Here is a 15,106-nt window from a genome sequence, read left to right as displayed (position 1 = left end):
GCCTAATACTACCAGGCTCAGCATATGGCTCCTAATACTACCAGGCTCAGGATATGGCGCCTAATACTACCAGGCTCAGGATATGGCACCTAATACTACCAGGCTCAGGAGATGGCGTGGACACCAAATCCAAAGCAGCGCCACCTACCACCAGACCAGGGAGAACTCACTTTAAACCATTGCATTGTAGCATCTCCCGAGGCCTCTGCACCTGCGTTGTAGTTGAATATATACAGATGTGACTGTATTGTCCTTATTCTGCCTACAGCTGTATACAAGTCCTCTTCATTCGAGAGCCTGGATTTACGGAGTATCTACCTGCAGACTAGCGATAAATATCTGTTTTGCAGACAGGCAATATTGTTCCTGTTACAATGTGTCTGCTGATGTATTGTGCGGCAGATATGCAGATCGCCAGCGTGTGATTAGGTTTTGTGCTGGATTAACTGCTGCAAATAGAGGCAGAAGCCATTACGATGATATAAACCATCTGAATAATGGAGACTAGTACAGAGCAGTTAATAGGGACGGCTTAATGTGTCTTCATTCAGAGACCACTGTACGTAACGGCTTCATATGGTTGTCTAGCAGGAAGCCGTTTGTATCCCTGCCCGTCTCTTCCCTTCTTGTAACTGAGCTATGACACGCAACGTATATCCATATAATAACACCGACAATGAATACGCAGGGGCCGCAGGTCTCCGCCGCCTTTAGACTTTTGCTTCGATGTTTTATTTTTTGTGTTTTGTTTTTTTGACACAAAGATTCTCATTAAAAATGGATCATTGGATAATGCTTAAAACGCCGGGTATCTGGACGGATTTACGGAGGTTGTAAAACACAGACTGATATAACTCTATAAAAGCATGCCATGCCTTGTCAGCAGTCTACCGACAGGAACGCGCTCCCATTTTGCGCACTGTAAATACCATTTGGACTGATTGTTTTAAACCTCTCTAGATTTTGATGACTGCAACTTTCAGCTTCAATCCCGTCAAAAGGTGTTTAAAGGGGCTTAAAGTCTTCGATTATAATATATCTTCTCATATATGGATAGTGCAGGTGAATATAAGAAACTTTGTAATATATCTTATTAAAGAAATCTGTTTCCTTCTCCAATTCTCAGGCTAGAAGTCTATGGAGAGGGGAGGGGGATGCTGGGGAAGGCATATAAATACTGCAACTACTAAACTGTGTCTTCAAGATAAGACTCTAACACTGCACAGAATGAGGCAATAAATCTCCATAGACTTCTATGTAAGCGCTGGATAGTAAAACAGATTCTATAAAAATCAGAGAGCAGCCTGATAAGCGGAGAAGGAAACAGATTTCTTTAATAAGATATATTACAAAGTTCCTTATATTCACCTGAACTATTTGTTTATGAAAAGAAGTTTTATAGTTGCAGGTTCACTTTAAGATATTGCTGAGAGTTCCTGCTGGGAGAGAGGGGAAGAGAGGTAAAAATTGTGTGAGCTATTGAAAAACTTGCTAACTTGTTGAGGGAATTCCATAGGCTTTGGACTTATAGATAAGACATGTAGAATGTATGTACAGGCGGATATAACTTAATAGAGCTGAAGGTCATGCTGGGAAAGATGAAGAGCACTATAAGAGAGGGATGGAACGGTGCAGAGGAAAGAGATTTGGATACATACATAGAACTTGTGCAATGTACTCGCAACCTTTTGCCTAGATATAATCTGTTTATTAGATTTTGAGATCATGCTGAGAGTTTCTGCTGGGACAGGTTGAGAGAGATCTACTGCAGAAAGGTCCTGCTGACTGGGGGACATCACCAAGAAGGGCATTTGCATTTAGGGAGCCTTGTATCTTTAGTTACATAGATAAAGCAGAGTTCTGAACAAAAAACTGCTGAAGGAGTATAACCTAGCTACAGATCAGAGCCCCAGATCATTCTGAGAGTTCTTGCTGGGGTAGAAGGAGGAAATGCTGGTATAACAAAGCAAAAGCTTGACAATTGTAATTGGGGCTATGAAAGTTTGTATGTTTGTTTTTATTTTTATGTGTTACCTCTTTAAAGGGAACCTTTTGCCACCTCCACCAATCCCTGCCTGACACCAAATACTTGACATAGGAGAGTTTAGTTATCATATCAGTCACCAAAACTACCTGCAGCAATAAAGCTCAGGAATGGTGGAGGCTAGAAAAAAAACCCTCCAATGGTGCCAGAATCAGTGTAGCAGCAGCTATTAAGAGAGCTTGAGTTGGTAGAGGTGGTGACAGATCCTCTCAATGTTGGTTCACACTAGTTTTTGGGGAATTTGTACCCCATTCCACTTAAAATAGACAGAGAAAAGTCCATTAGTATAAAATCAATGGAATCCCGGCACACCCTATTATGGTCTATGGAGTCCGTGGGTAACCCCTTTTTAAGCGGGCAGGGTTTCCATTTTTCAGGTCACCCAAAGAACGGAAACCCGAAGGCTAGTGTGACCCTAACATGAGACCGTCCTATTGGCAACACAGACTGGGAGTTGGCTCTAATCTCCTCTGAGCTGGTCTGACACCTTCTTAGTGTGGAAATGGCAGTGACAACTGCGCTCAGCACATTTACGTTACAGGAAAGTTGTCACATTTGTAGCTCATTTCACCGCCAGTCGGATAAACTTTATTGAATATCTGACAACGTGACTCGGACGGCTCTTTATGAATTCCGGGAGCGCCGCTCTCCTCTCACTGTGACTTTTACAGAATATTAATTTGGCGTCCTGCAGGATACAGATATTTCTATGTGTATTTAACACATTATACTAATCCCTGGGCTACGGGGAGATTAGTGATAGATGCCATCAATAATAACTGTATAGCGCAGTCTGAACGGCGCCGCAAGTACAATACCTGAGCGATGGAGGAGGATTGGGAGCAGAGGACATGGTTTTATTTTTTTGGGGGGGGGATTTCAATATCTGGAAAATTTCATCTATGAAGAGTCTATTGACAGGCGGAAGCCATTCGGACTGGACAGGTTAAAGTTCACTCTACTAGACCCTTAAAAGGAATGTATCACCGATTTCTTTTAATGTATTTATTAAATTCAGATCACTTGTATCCAATCTCTCTATCTGATCTATGATTTTGGGGGCAGCCATCTTGCCTGAGCTTCTCCTCTTAGTGATCTGCTTTACAACACAGTCATGCCCATAGGTAGCAATAGTCGGGAGCGAGACAACGAACTGAGCGCTATGGGAGAGTTTTCTAGGCATGCTCAGTTCATGGGGGGGAGGAGATAAGCTGTGACATCATCTATTATCATTAGTGATGTAATGATGGCTCAGTGGTGTTGTTAACTTCTATTGTAATCCTTTCTGTCTTCTTTGTGATGTACATGAGGTCATTGCCCCCCAAAATTTTGCAAGTGTCCGTCTATAATTAGGCTCGGTGGCCAGATTGAAATATATTCCTTCCAGATTCAGCAGTACTTTTGGTAACTAGTAAGTCTACCATATTGTATCTTGTTTGGTCATTACTGGTGACTGGCCAAGTTATGGGGTCACTGTATCTGGCAATGGTAACAGGAAGAGAGGTTAACAGAGTCTTAGGACCATGTGGAAGACATTATATTATGATTATAGTCCCATGGCACTCACATTCTGGTGCTTGTCAAGTCCCAGATGGTTCCATTGGGAAAATACGGGACGTACCACTTCAGCCAATCACAGGCCTGTGATGGAGTGACCTAGACTTCCTGTGGGAGCAGGAAGTAGAGACTGGTGGAGTCCAACCATATGTACAACCGACAGGATTGGCGAACCGCACGGGACTCTTCTGAGTTTTGGAATTGTAGGGATTTCTAGGGGGGTTAAATTTTTGACTTTTTCTCTTTCCATATGTATTAGGTACATGAACAATTAGCTTTTATTTCCCATAGACTATCGTAACCTTTCCTCGGTTCCTTTGAGTTTGCAATTTTCTATTTGTTTGTCGTAGTAATGGGATTTGAGGAGAGTCTACTTTTTTTCCCCAAAAAGGAGTTGATACTCAGATTGAACCAAACTCCCTGTGGCTTCGAGTTATAAAATCTTAATTTCTCACGGAATTAATGAAGTGTGTGTAATGGCCGCGCAACTTATCCAGGCTTTCCTCGTAATGAACAAATTAATTCTTGTAACGACCGCACCGGTAACGTACGGAGAGAAGTTATCCGCTCGTAATTAGTCTAACCTGCATTTTTAAAGGTTGATCAGCTGTTAAAGCAAATGGTCTCCGGCATCTGTCCTTATCGGTGTCAACCCGCAAGTCCTTCACCTTCACTGGCAACATGGACACAGATCAAGGAGTTCCGTAAGTTCCTCAAACTTTTGGATGGAATCGATAAACGTTGGGTAAAACAGTCACATGGTCCACAATCCCCTCCGTGCCCATGGCTATCACTTGTAATGCACAGTACTGGGCTCCTAATATGGGCCATTTTTTTTGGACCATCTTAGGCTTCAAGGTGAACCCAGTCTGATACTTTATATATGTATACATTACCTAGTTCTTGGCTGAATACTCCAACCAACAACTCTTCCATCTTATACTCAGGCATGCTAGGCCTGGCCAAGAGTAAAGTAAGTAAAGAGATATTGTCGTGGCTTACCTCCCTTGAGAACACAATGATGGGGCATGCTGATAATCCAACACGCCTGATCCTTATCTTCTCTATATGCCAACAGAGGGGAATTGGGACATCCCCATCTACATGAGAAGGTCCATTGGTCCAATCAGTAATATAGGGTTTGGTCCACAATTATTGAATGTATATACAATGGGTGTAAATACTGGGGTAGCAGTGGCCACGGAACCCGGGATCTTAAGGGGTCCGGCAAGCCCTTTTTTTTTAATAAGCCATTACCTGCTGGAGTTACGGGATATATTTACTTACCGATCCTCGCTCCTACTCATGGCAAGCGAAGGCGGGTAAGTGAGTCCACGGGCCAACAAAGACCCATGATTATAATGATTGGAAACCCAGGGGAGGTGATGGAACATAAAAAAACACAGTTACTTACCTCTCCTGTGCTCCGGCAGTCTTCGGGCATATATGCTGACTCATCTCATGTGCTCCCTCACCCTTGGCACTCCCACTTGAGTCCTTGAGTTGAGTCCTTCAGCCACCGCTCTACCTGGTGCTCTAGTAGTGACACCCAATGGTCAACCTGCATTTACCTTAAGGAGGTGAAATCTAATATATGTATCATTTCGATAATAGCCACTAATAGCTAAAATGTAGACCCCATACCCCATACAGTAAACATAATGGGCACCTTTCCCTATGAACATATTTGCTGTATCCTCAGCTTCCCATGTTGTCTCTGACCTTTGCAGCAAGCACCGAGCCCCCACCCCCATACTCATGAGTATTTGTCATTCTGCCGGTAATTAGAGCTCCATACGAGGGAGTCTGTCGCAATAAAAAATAAAACAAATACAAGATTGGTGTCCTAATTAAAGTGAAGCACCGCCATGCCGAGCCGTCTGATCTGGCACCACCGTCCCACTGACAGTATGCGCTTCCATGTTAGGATTTCTTTGGCTATTTTGCTTTTAATTATCTAATTATTCCAAACAAGCATATGGGTCATAGCACTGCCAATATCCGCTCGCTCGCTTCTCCGTCACCGAAGAGACACAATGGAGGAGGAATTTTTCAGAGCGCTGTGTTAAGCCCCCCTTTTTTTTTTGATAAACAACATCAGTTTAGACCAGATTTTGATGTTAATGCGTTTTTTGATGCCGGTCCAAAGGTTGGTAACATTGAGCACGGTCGGGGAATGTCACAGATTGCTTTGTTAGATTGGAGAAAATGTTCTCGGACTGTTGGCATTGTAGGCAGGGCGGCGTGCTGTAATATCTGGACTGGATTGGCCAGACCAATGTATGGATCACAGCCCAGGATCTTCCCAATGGGTGGCTAAGCTCTACCCGTCTCTTAAAGGAATTTTTTGGGTTGGAAACTTTTTTTTTCCCTATCCCTGGTGATCAATCGGCAATGACAATGTTAAATTTACTAAAGATCTCTAAGCATAAAATAAAAATTGGACAAAATCTGTTGAACGTCACTGTAAAATTATGTGACCTTATATGATGGTCAATGGCATGGGCCATGTTGGATTTTTTCCACCATTGTTGGTTGAAACTGGACACGCAGCAGATGATTGTTTGATCATTTGTCGCTTGAGCAAACACACCGTGGGGTCGGTTTATCAAGACTGACTATTTCCTCCATGATCTTGATAATCTCTTGGCAACAAAGTTACCAAAAGCTCCAATTTGTGTTCTACGGGGTGGAAGGTTCCCAAATCTGTTGAAGAAAATGGCGGTATTTGTGGCAGAAATGATAATAAATCTGATGGGGGGCATTGGTCCTGCCTCTACCTGCTCACCCCTGGCCGCACTCCCTTTTATGAAAGTGGCTTGCACGGCACAAAACATAAAAGTTGCAATTTTGTGCAAAATTGGCTGTCGGCTTCCATTGGGACCCAATTTGTGTTGTACAGAGTAAAAGGGTTCTCCAATCTGTTGAAGAAAATGGCAGTATTTGTGGCAGAAATGATAATAAATCTGATGGGGGGCATTGGTCCTTCCTCTACCTGTTCACCCCTGGCCGCACTCCCTTTTACGAAAGGCACAAAACATAAAAAGTTGCAATTTTTTGCAAAATTAGCTGTCGGCTTCCATTGGTTCCTGGTCCATTGGTGTTGAAACCAACCTGTGTTTTCCCTTAAGTAACTTCTGTGACTTGTTAGGGTGATGCCTAATAGGTGGCCACTACTCAGGATTAGGGATGAGTGAAGTGGTTTGGAATGAACCAAATTCAACCCAAATTTTGCAAAAGTTTCTGGCTTGACCCAAACTTGAAATTTTTGGAACACTGTTAAACCCTCAGGTCTTTTCAGACTTCAGGGGATAGTAAGTGGAGGAGTGAAAACATAAAGCATTATACTTGTCTTCCTAAATCTCTGGGACATCCTTTCGTGCCCGGCGCTCCCTTGGGGTCCTCTTCTGGACACATGGTTGACCACACACACAATGTGGGGTCTACTTGTATTACTTGTATTAAAGGATCATGACATTGGTGTACCCCACGTGACATCTCTTTGAAGAGACCCCAGAGCATAATAAAAGCACTCCGGTTTGTGGTAAACAAGTTCATCCCAATCCAAATTTTTGGACCAAACCAAAACTAGAAAATGAGCAAAATTTGGACAAATCGTTTTCAGTTTTCGGAGGTAGTCTACGCTTCATAACCAGGTGACCTGCGCCTCCCGTTGCCTTGCTACGTGTTTGTTTCTTGTCCTGTTATTTGGCCATTGAAACCTCAGATTACCGATGGGCAAGAACAAAAAGTTGAATGTGATCTATTCTGTTAGTGCAGAGTCCATCACCTATGATGTCATTTATCATGTCAGGATGACACAACCAGACTATAGAAGAAAAGACGAGAGTCACGGGAACTGTATTTAATGACTTTTCACGAGTGAACTGTCAATGTCTCCCTTTTTTTCGAGGTTAAAGTACAATTCATCTCAAAAACACTCTTTGTCAGAGGATGATGGTGTCCAAGGCTGAGCCGTATGTCATCTCGTAAGCAAGAACGCCATGTTATTATCCTGCACAACTATGTTTATACATGTGATCGTGCCCATCGTATAGAACATTATCCCGTCCAATCTGGTTTCGTTTTTTACTATAAAAAGAATCTTAAAGGGATTGTTCACAATTCCAAAAATAAGACAGCTTTCTTCCACAGCCAGTACCATGCTTGTTCTTAGGTTGTGTCTGGCATCTCAGCCAAGTTGCAATACCAGACGCAACTTGTGGGCAAATGTGGCGCTGTTTGCGGAAGAAAGAGCAATCTTTTGTACAATCCATCTCCGAGGATCGCAGAGGCTGGACGGACTAAAGGAGAATATACTGGCCTGTATTATTGGTCATATATTATCTGTCAATAGGATGATATAGCAACGCTCTGTGATTTTTCAAAAAGTCTACGTCGGGGATTTAGTTGGCCGTCACTGACATTCCTATAGAATGGAGTGGCAACATGGACATGTGACCATTATTTAATTTACATGGGAGTACTAGAACCTCTGTTGCTCATGATGGGTGGGGGCCCTCCAGGGATCACCTATTAACACCTTATACATTTATATACATTTGTATCTTGGTTTCTTTATTGCTTTGGACCTCCCTGGCATAGTCAGAATGGATCACTAACACAACCCAGCCCATCCATGTATTACATTGACATCTATTTATTTGAATGGCTGCCATATCATTTCATATTCCCCTGTGGTCATAGTCAGGAGCTTATGTCTGTCTTTAATTTTGTACGGTTGTTATCAATACCCTTCGGGACTGCAAATTCTTTTCCATCCAGTTCTCCAAGGATCTCCGGCACCCTTAGCCACTAATCGGGGGGTAATCTTTCATTAACCAGGGGCACATTGGCCATACGGCGTATTTGCCATCCGATTGGTGCCACATTTCCCTATGCGCCGAGTCATTACATGGACAATCTCCTCCAGACAGAAGCCATCCCTTCAAATCCCAATTCTAAATTTGCCATCGGAATTGTCCAAAGTACCTGATTGTTTTCTATATTCCGCTGGTTAAAGCGATAAAGAAATCCCCTGACTGTTTCCACTCGGCATATTGATTTTCCACTTGAATTTCCAGTTAGATATATTAATTGACAATGCACAGACACAATTGAGAGAGCAGGTGCGCCGAATCTGTAACGAAAGACGCCTGACAGTAATAATTATACACTAGTGATGAGAAAGAAAATACGCCGCAGGGAATTCTGGGTCGGAACTTTTTCGTCGTTTCAGCATTTATTAACCATTGTATTACAGTTTGTTACATTTCGCTCTGATATCCGTTTTTTATCTGTTAACTCCTTAGTACACACGAGGTTTGCTTTGCCTGAAGTCACTTTAATATAAAAAAGTTGGATACATGTCCTAATGACCAAAAAATCTGAGAGAACGTTTTACCCATTGTCCCTCATGCACATAGAGACTTAGAGAGGCGACTCTTTACTGTCAAGCTGTAGGTTCCATGCACGGACAACATGGTTCAGTATTCTCCCAATGGGGCATGACCCGATATTTTTGAAATTTTTTTAAAGTAGACTAATGGCCCGTAGATTTCTTTGGGTACAGTAGACCATTCTGAAGTTGGGTGGATACTTTGGTAAGATGTCCTCAATTCTGATTGAAGCATCTAAGGAGTGTCAAAGAAGGACAAGAGTTCCTTGGAGTAATAACAATTTTTTTTTTTTACATCACAGAATATTTTACGCTTGGACTTTTTCTTAACCAAGGATCTCACCGCTAGTTCTTTGCCAAAAATGACACATTTTAGACTTTTTTTTATTTTTTTTTAGATCTTCCACATTGGGAATTTTTCAAAAATATTTCCAAATTTTTTCCACAAAAAGTTGACAACATTGAATTAAGAAGACCTTTTATAGCCAATTTATTTCTTAAGAAGGTACAAACGGGTACAAAAATAAATTACAGGTCGCCTATACTTTTCTATGTTTTGGTATTGCCACAAGTCTCTAAACTGGTGTTGATTGGAAGTTTCCTCGAGTTTTGGGTCTGCTGCCCCTATGGAGACCTATGTGACCAACCAAACTGTGATATGTGACCGGGCAGTCATGTCTTACGCACGGCCCCTTCCGTACCTTCTAAGTAGAAAAGTCTAGATGGGAAGGGTGTAGAGGTAGTCATCTTGGAGACACTTGGTGGAGTTCTTGGATAGGGCCCTTGTTCAGTTTTGCAAAAGTTTCCTATGATTTTTGAGTTATCAGCCAGAGGGACCACATTGTTTGGGTTACAGTCACCCACTAAATTGAGGCATATTTTCCCCATGTGTCTCAAACTCATGACTACTACAGATGAGCGAATACTATTCGGAACAGCCGTTCCGAATAGCACGCTCCCATAGAAATGAATGGACGTAGCCGGCACACAGGGGGTTAAGCGACCGGCTGCCGGCAAAGTCTGCGTGCCGGCCATTTCTATTCATTTCTATGGGAGCGTGCTATTCGGAACGGCTGTTCCAAATAGTGTTTGCTCATCTCTAATGACTACCTTTATGGTATTTATGCAATTGGACTAACGCATTTCAGAATTTGGACTTTTGGATGGCTTAAAGGGGTTGTCTGGATTTTGGTTCTCATGGGCTATCATTATCCTAAACACCTGATCATGGTGAGACTGATAGGTGGCCCCTGTACTGGGGTCACTTCCAGTGCCCAAATGGATAGAAGTAGTTGGCTCCGTACCCTGTATCATGGCCGGGCAACGGTAATTCAGCTCAGCCAACATTGGCTTCCCATTGATTGATATTTATGACGTAACAAATTCCTGGACATCCCCTTTAAGCTCCTCCAGTAATCGAGGAGTTAAATGTATAGTTCCACTTCTCCATTGTCCTAGTGCAGAACGAGTTTGCTGTAAAAAGTAAAGCAGCGCTGAGATTGGTTATGTAATATGTTTGGGGAATTTCAACAACAGGTAGCGCTCCAGCTACGCAGACATCAAAGGGCGGCATAGACTCCGGCGTGTCCTTTGTCTGCGGCGTACGTGGTCTCAGGTACAGAACTATACTGCCTGTTGGGATAATTAAAAGTGCAGCAACAGCCCTGATCTCCAGGAGGACATAAATAAATTAAAGCGGCTCAGAAACTGCTGGGTCGACGGGAGCTCGTAAAACATATCAGGAAAAACGAAATGACCTTAATGTATATCTCGGAGGAGAGCAGAGATGGGATATGTTGTAAATGTACAGATACATTAAGGGATTGGAAACATTCGATGTGGATTAGTATTTCATCTAAAAGGACTTGTGGAACAAGTGGTCGGGCTCTAGAGGGAAGCTCCCGGGAAATAGCAGAAAAGAATTGCATTCAACCAGAAGTAATGGACCTACGAGGACGAGGGAACCAGAAACGTATCGGCAGAAGTGTAACTGAAGCCGTTGTTGCTTCGGGCCCTTTTCTCGGACTTAGAAATTTCTTCCTTTCGGAGGCTTCTCCATGACAGACCAAGAAGCCTTAAAGAGGCCGAACCGGACTGGAAAGAACATGACTGATTCTTCCAGCAGTGGTAGAGGGTTCCCTATGGGTTATGTAGGGTACCCATATACCTATAGGCAAGTGTGACAATGTTTTTGTAGGAATTTTAACTACCTCCTCATCACGGTGCCATCCTAGGGCCTGTAAGATAGCTCAAACGAGAGAAAACAAAAACAGCACCGAGCGCTATATAGTGGAATAACGTCGTAAAGCAATGTGACGGTAAGAATAGATAGAACGCTCACTTTGGTTGGTTGTGAATAATTCACAACTTGGTTTGAGCGATCGTGTTCGGAAAAGATCGGATTCTGATTGGCGATCGAGAAAATTTCACGATCGCAATCGGAATTCCGAACACGATCTTTTTAGGTGGGATCGAGATCGGTAGTATTTCCTACAATGCTTTGTTTAGCCTTCACACTGAGTATATAGTGTATACTCAGTGTGAAGGATCCACTGCGGTTCCATAGGAATAAATGGAAGCAGCCGGCACATAGCCTTAACCCCCTGCGCGCCGGGCTTCCTCCATTCATTCTAATGGGAGACTAGCTAACATCTTTAGTAGCTATTCACCTCCAGAGATGGCTGCTCCGGTGCTGGTGTTCTTCTTCGCCTCGCTGCCGCTCCACGCTGCTCTTCTCGCCTCGCTGCCGCCGCCTCCCAGGTTAGTGTTTAAAGAGCTAGGAAGGCGGGGCTTGTGGATTAGGAGAGTGTGGGCGGGTACAGGGCGGGGAGATGTGACTTCTCCCCTCCCAGTACCCGCCCACACTCTCCTAACCCGCCCACACTCTCCTAACCTGGGAGGGAGGGGGCAGCGAAGGGAGAAGTGCAGTGTGGAGCGGCATCGAGGCAAAGAAGAAGAACACCGGGCACCGGACCAGCCATCTCTGGAGGTAAGTGGACACCAGGGGGGACTAAGTAGCCAGAGGATTAAATAAAAATCCTCTGGCTACTTAGTGATTCACTGCACAGCGTGGATTCTAACAATTAAAGCGATCAATTGTTAGACTCCATGCTGTATAGTGAATAGGATTGCTTTTAAAATCCGATCTCCGATTAATAAAAAAATCCCATTGACTTGCATTGGGATCGAGATCGGGTTCGAATTAAAAATGATCCGAAATCGGATTTTAAAATCGATCCTGAAAAGTCAAAATTGGTTCAACCCCAGATTCACAACAACCGAAAACAAGTCACCACCGATTAGCAGACAGTTCCTCTCTGGATGGTATAAGCCGCAAGATCTGTAATCACCATAAGGTTTCAGGAATAAACCAAAAAGACCAAGGATGGACCTCCAGGAGGTCACGAGGAAGGAACCGTGCTCCACCCAAGGATGTTCAATCAAGTCATTCTTCTTATTCGTCAACAACAAATACAACGCATTTCAGGATAGGGACCCCTTTCTCAAGTGTACGTGGTCAAAAGTAGCACATCACTTGATTGAACATCCTTGGGTGAAGTGTGGCTCCTTCCTCATGACCTCCTGGAGGTCCATCAGGAATTGGTGCCAAAGCCATCATGACAAGGAGTGAGTAGCCTCCATCATTGGCCTCCTCCACTGTGCCATGTCCACACTGCTAGCCTCAAGACATTACAATATTGATGGCCTTTTTATTAAGATAGGTCATCAATTATACATTGATGGGGGTCCAACTCCTGGAAAGACCACAGTACTTCTTGCCCCTTATTGTTTACCCAATAGAGCTCCATACACTTGGTCATGGCCATGACTTCTGAATCTTCTGTAAGCGCAACGCCCACCATGTGATATTTATAATCTAGATATCTTCTTATGGGACACAGGTGCCTTTGGGACCCTTTAGGTCCGTCTTCTAGGGTGCAACATTATATATAGTACTGTACTACATCGAATTTAGTGGTATTCCCAACATGGACATATATGGCATATCCACAGTGCTAGATGACGGTCCCACCTCCAGGACCCATACCTACTTAGCAAACAATGGCCCCTCTACTTGTCTGGTCACCACCCATGCCCATCTGCGTCCATAACCCCCATAGAAGAGAATGATACAAGATACATATAGGAGTATCCACCTCTCCGCCCAATCGCTGTATGGCTAGAGAGACGTAGGACCTATCCTGCGGAGTGGCCCTTTAAGAGACGGTATAGAATCCGATAAATGTACATGCAACATGTTGACAAAATAGATCTAAAAATACAAAGTAATCTCAGCGTCTTGCACGGATTCCGCCTCCTTCACACAAGATGACATCATTTCATCTTACAGATGGAATAAAGTGTCATGGCACCGTTTTTTTTTCCCTTTTGTTCGCAATTAGATAATCAGCATCTATTCACAGCCAAAGTTTTCTCTGATCTGTCAGAAAATAGTTTAGAGCGTCACAGCGAGAAAATATCATGAAAGGAAAATTTGTGCTTTCGGAGCAGGACCGCCCTCCATCTACATAGAAGAGGCCGTGTCCACTTTAAGGATGTGACCTTGTCTGTTGCTTCTTTGTTTCTGCTTTGTCATATCCCAACTTTTTGCATATGAGGGCTCATTTTTTGCACGATGACTTGTATTTTTCAATAGGAAACATTCAGGATTGCTTATGGACTACATTTTATTAACTCTTTCTATGGCACTAGGGTTCTCGGATCCAACGCTTGTTCCCTCCCTCCCCACTGCACAAGCTGTATCCGCCTGCCACCTTCTTCATTTTATAGGCCACATTTTATCGCAGTGCATAATAAAATATGGATATAGCGGCAAAGGAAACTTTTAGCTCCCAGATTTTGGAAACAGCAACCCATCAACAATCACATAAAAATGCTCACAAACCCCGAACTGACGCTGCAAAGCTGAACCGAAACAGCTTGATTTTGATGTTTAAATTAATCCCGCCGGAAAATGATAACAGACGGCACCAAACCTCATCATATGTGAGCGGATGAAAGGCAAGTTCAGGTTGTAGTCGCTCTGGAGAGAATCAAGGATTTATACCAACAATTCTACATCAGGAGAAAGTCATCACCTAGAAAAAATAATCACTAGTTATATTGTACATAGGAGGTAGTATTATAGTAGTTATATTCCTGTACATAGGAGTAGTATTATAGTAGTTATATTCTTGTACATAGGAGTAGTATTATAGTAGGTATATCCTTGTACATAGGAGCAGTATTATAGTAGTTATATTCTTGTACATAGGAGTAGTATTATAGTAGTTATATTCTTGTACATAGGAGTAGTATTATAGTAGTTATACTCTTGTACATAGGAGTAGTATTATAGTAGTTATATTCCTATACATAGGAGTAGTATTATAGTAGTTATATTCTTGTACATAGGAGGTAGTATTATAGTAGTTATATTCTTGTACATAGGAGCAGTATTATAGTAGTTATATTCTTGTACATAGGAGGTAGTATTATAGTAGTTATATTCTTGTACATAGGAGTAGTATTATAGTAGTTATATTCTTGTACATAGGAGCAGTATTATAGTAGTTATATTCTTGTACATAGGAGTAGTATTGTAGTAGTTATATTCTTGTACATAGGAGCAGTATTATAGTAGTTATAGTCTTGTACATAGGAGTAGTATTATAGTAGTTATATTCTTGTACATAGGAGCAGTATTATAGTAGTTATATTCTTGTACATAGGAGTAGTATTATAGTAGTTATATTTTTGTACATAGGAGCAGTATTATAGTAGTTATATTCTTGTACATAGGAGGTAGTATTATAGTAGTTATATTCTTGTACATAGGAGGTAGTATTATAGTAGTTATATTCTTGTACATAGGAGGCAGTATTATAGTACTTATATTCTTGTACATAGGAGGTAGTATTATAGTAGTTATATTCTTGTACATAGGAGCAGTATTATAGTAGTTATATTCTTGTACATAGGAGTAGTATTATAGTAGTTATATTCTTGTACATAGGAGGTAGTATTATAGTAGTTATATTCTTGTACATAGGAGCAGTATTATAGTAGTTATATTCTTGTACATAGGAGTAGTATTATAGTAGTTA

At 42.3% G+C, this 15,106-nt stretch overlaps 1 protein-coding gene across 1 annotated transcript in view; it reads left to right on the top strand.

The window, feature by feature from the left end:
* The window catches only part of NEGR1 (neuronal growth regulator 1), a 378,159-nt gene that overhangs the window by 272,350 nt on the left and 90,703 nt on the right, over positions 1-15,106 (top strand). The window lies entirely within an intron of this gene.

The sequence above is a fragment of the Leptodactylus fuscus genome, chromosome 9 (genome assembly GCF_031893055.1).
Source record: "Leptodactylus fuscus isolate aLepFus1 chromosome 9, aLepFus1.hap2, whole genome shotgun sequence".
Taxonomy (NCBI): domain Eukaryota; kingdom Metazoa; phylum Chordata; class Amphibia; order Anura; family Leptodactylidae; genus Leptodactylus; species Leptodactylus fuscus.
The sequence above is the reverse complement of the archived record's forward strand: the minus strand, read 5'-3'. Positions and strand labels throughout refer to the sequence as shown.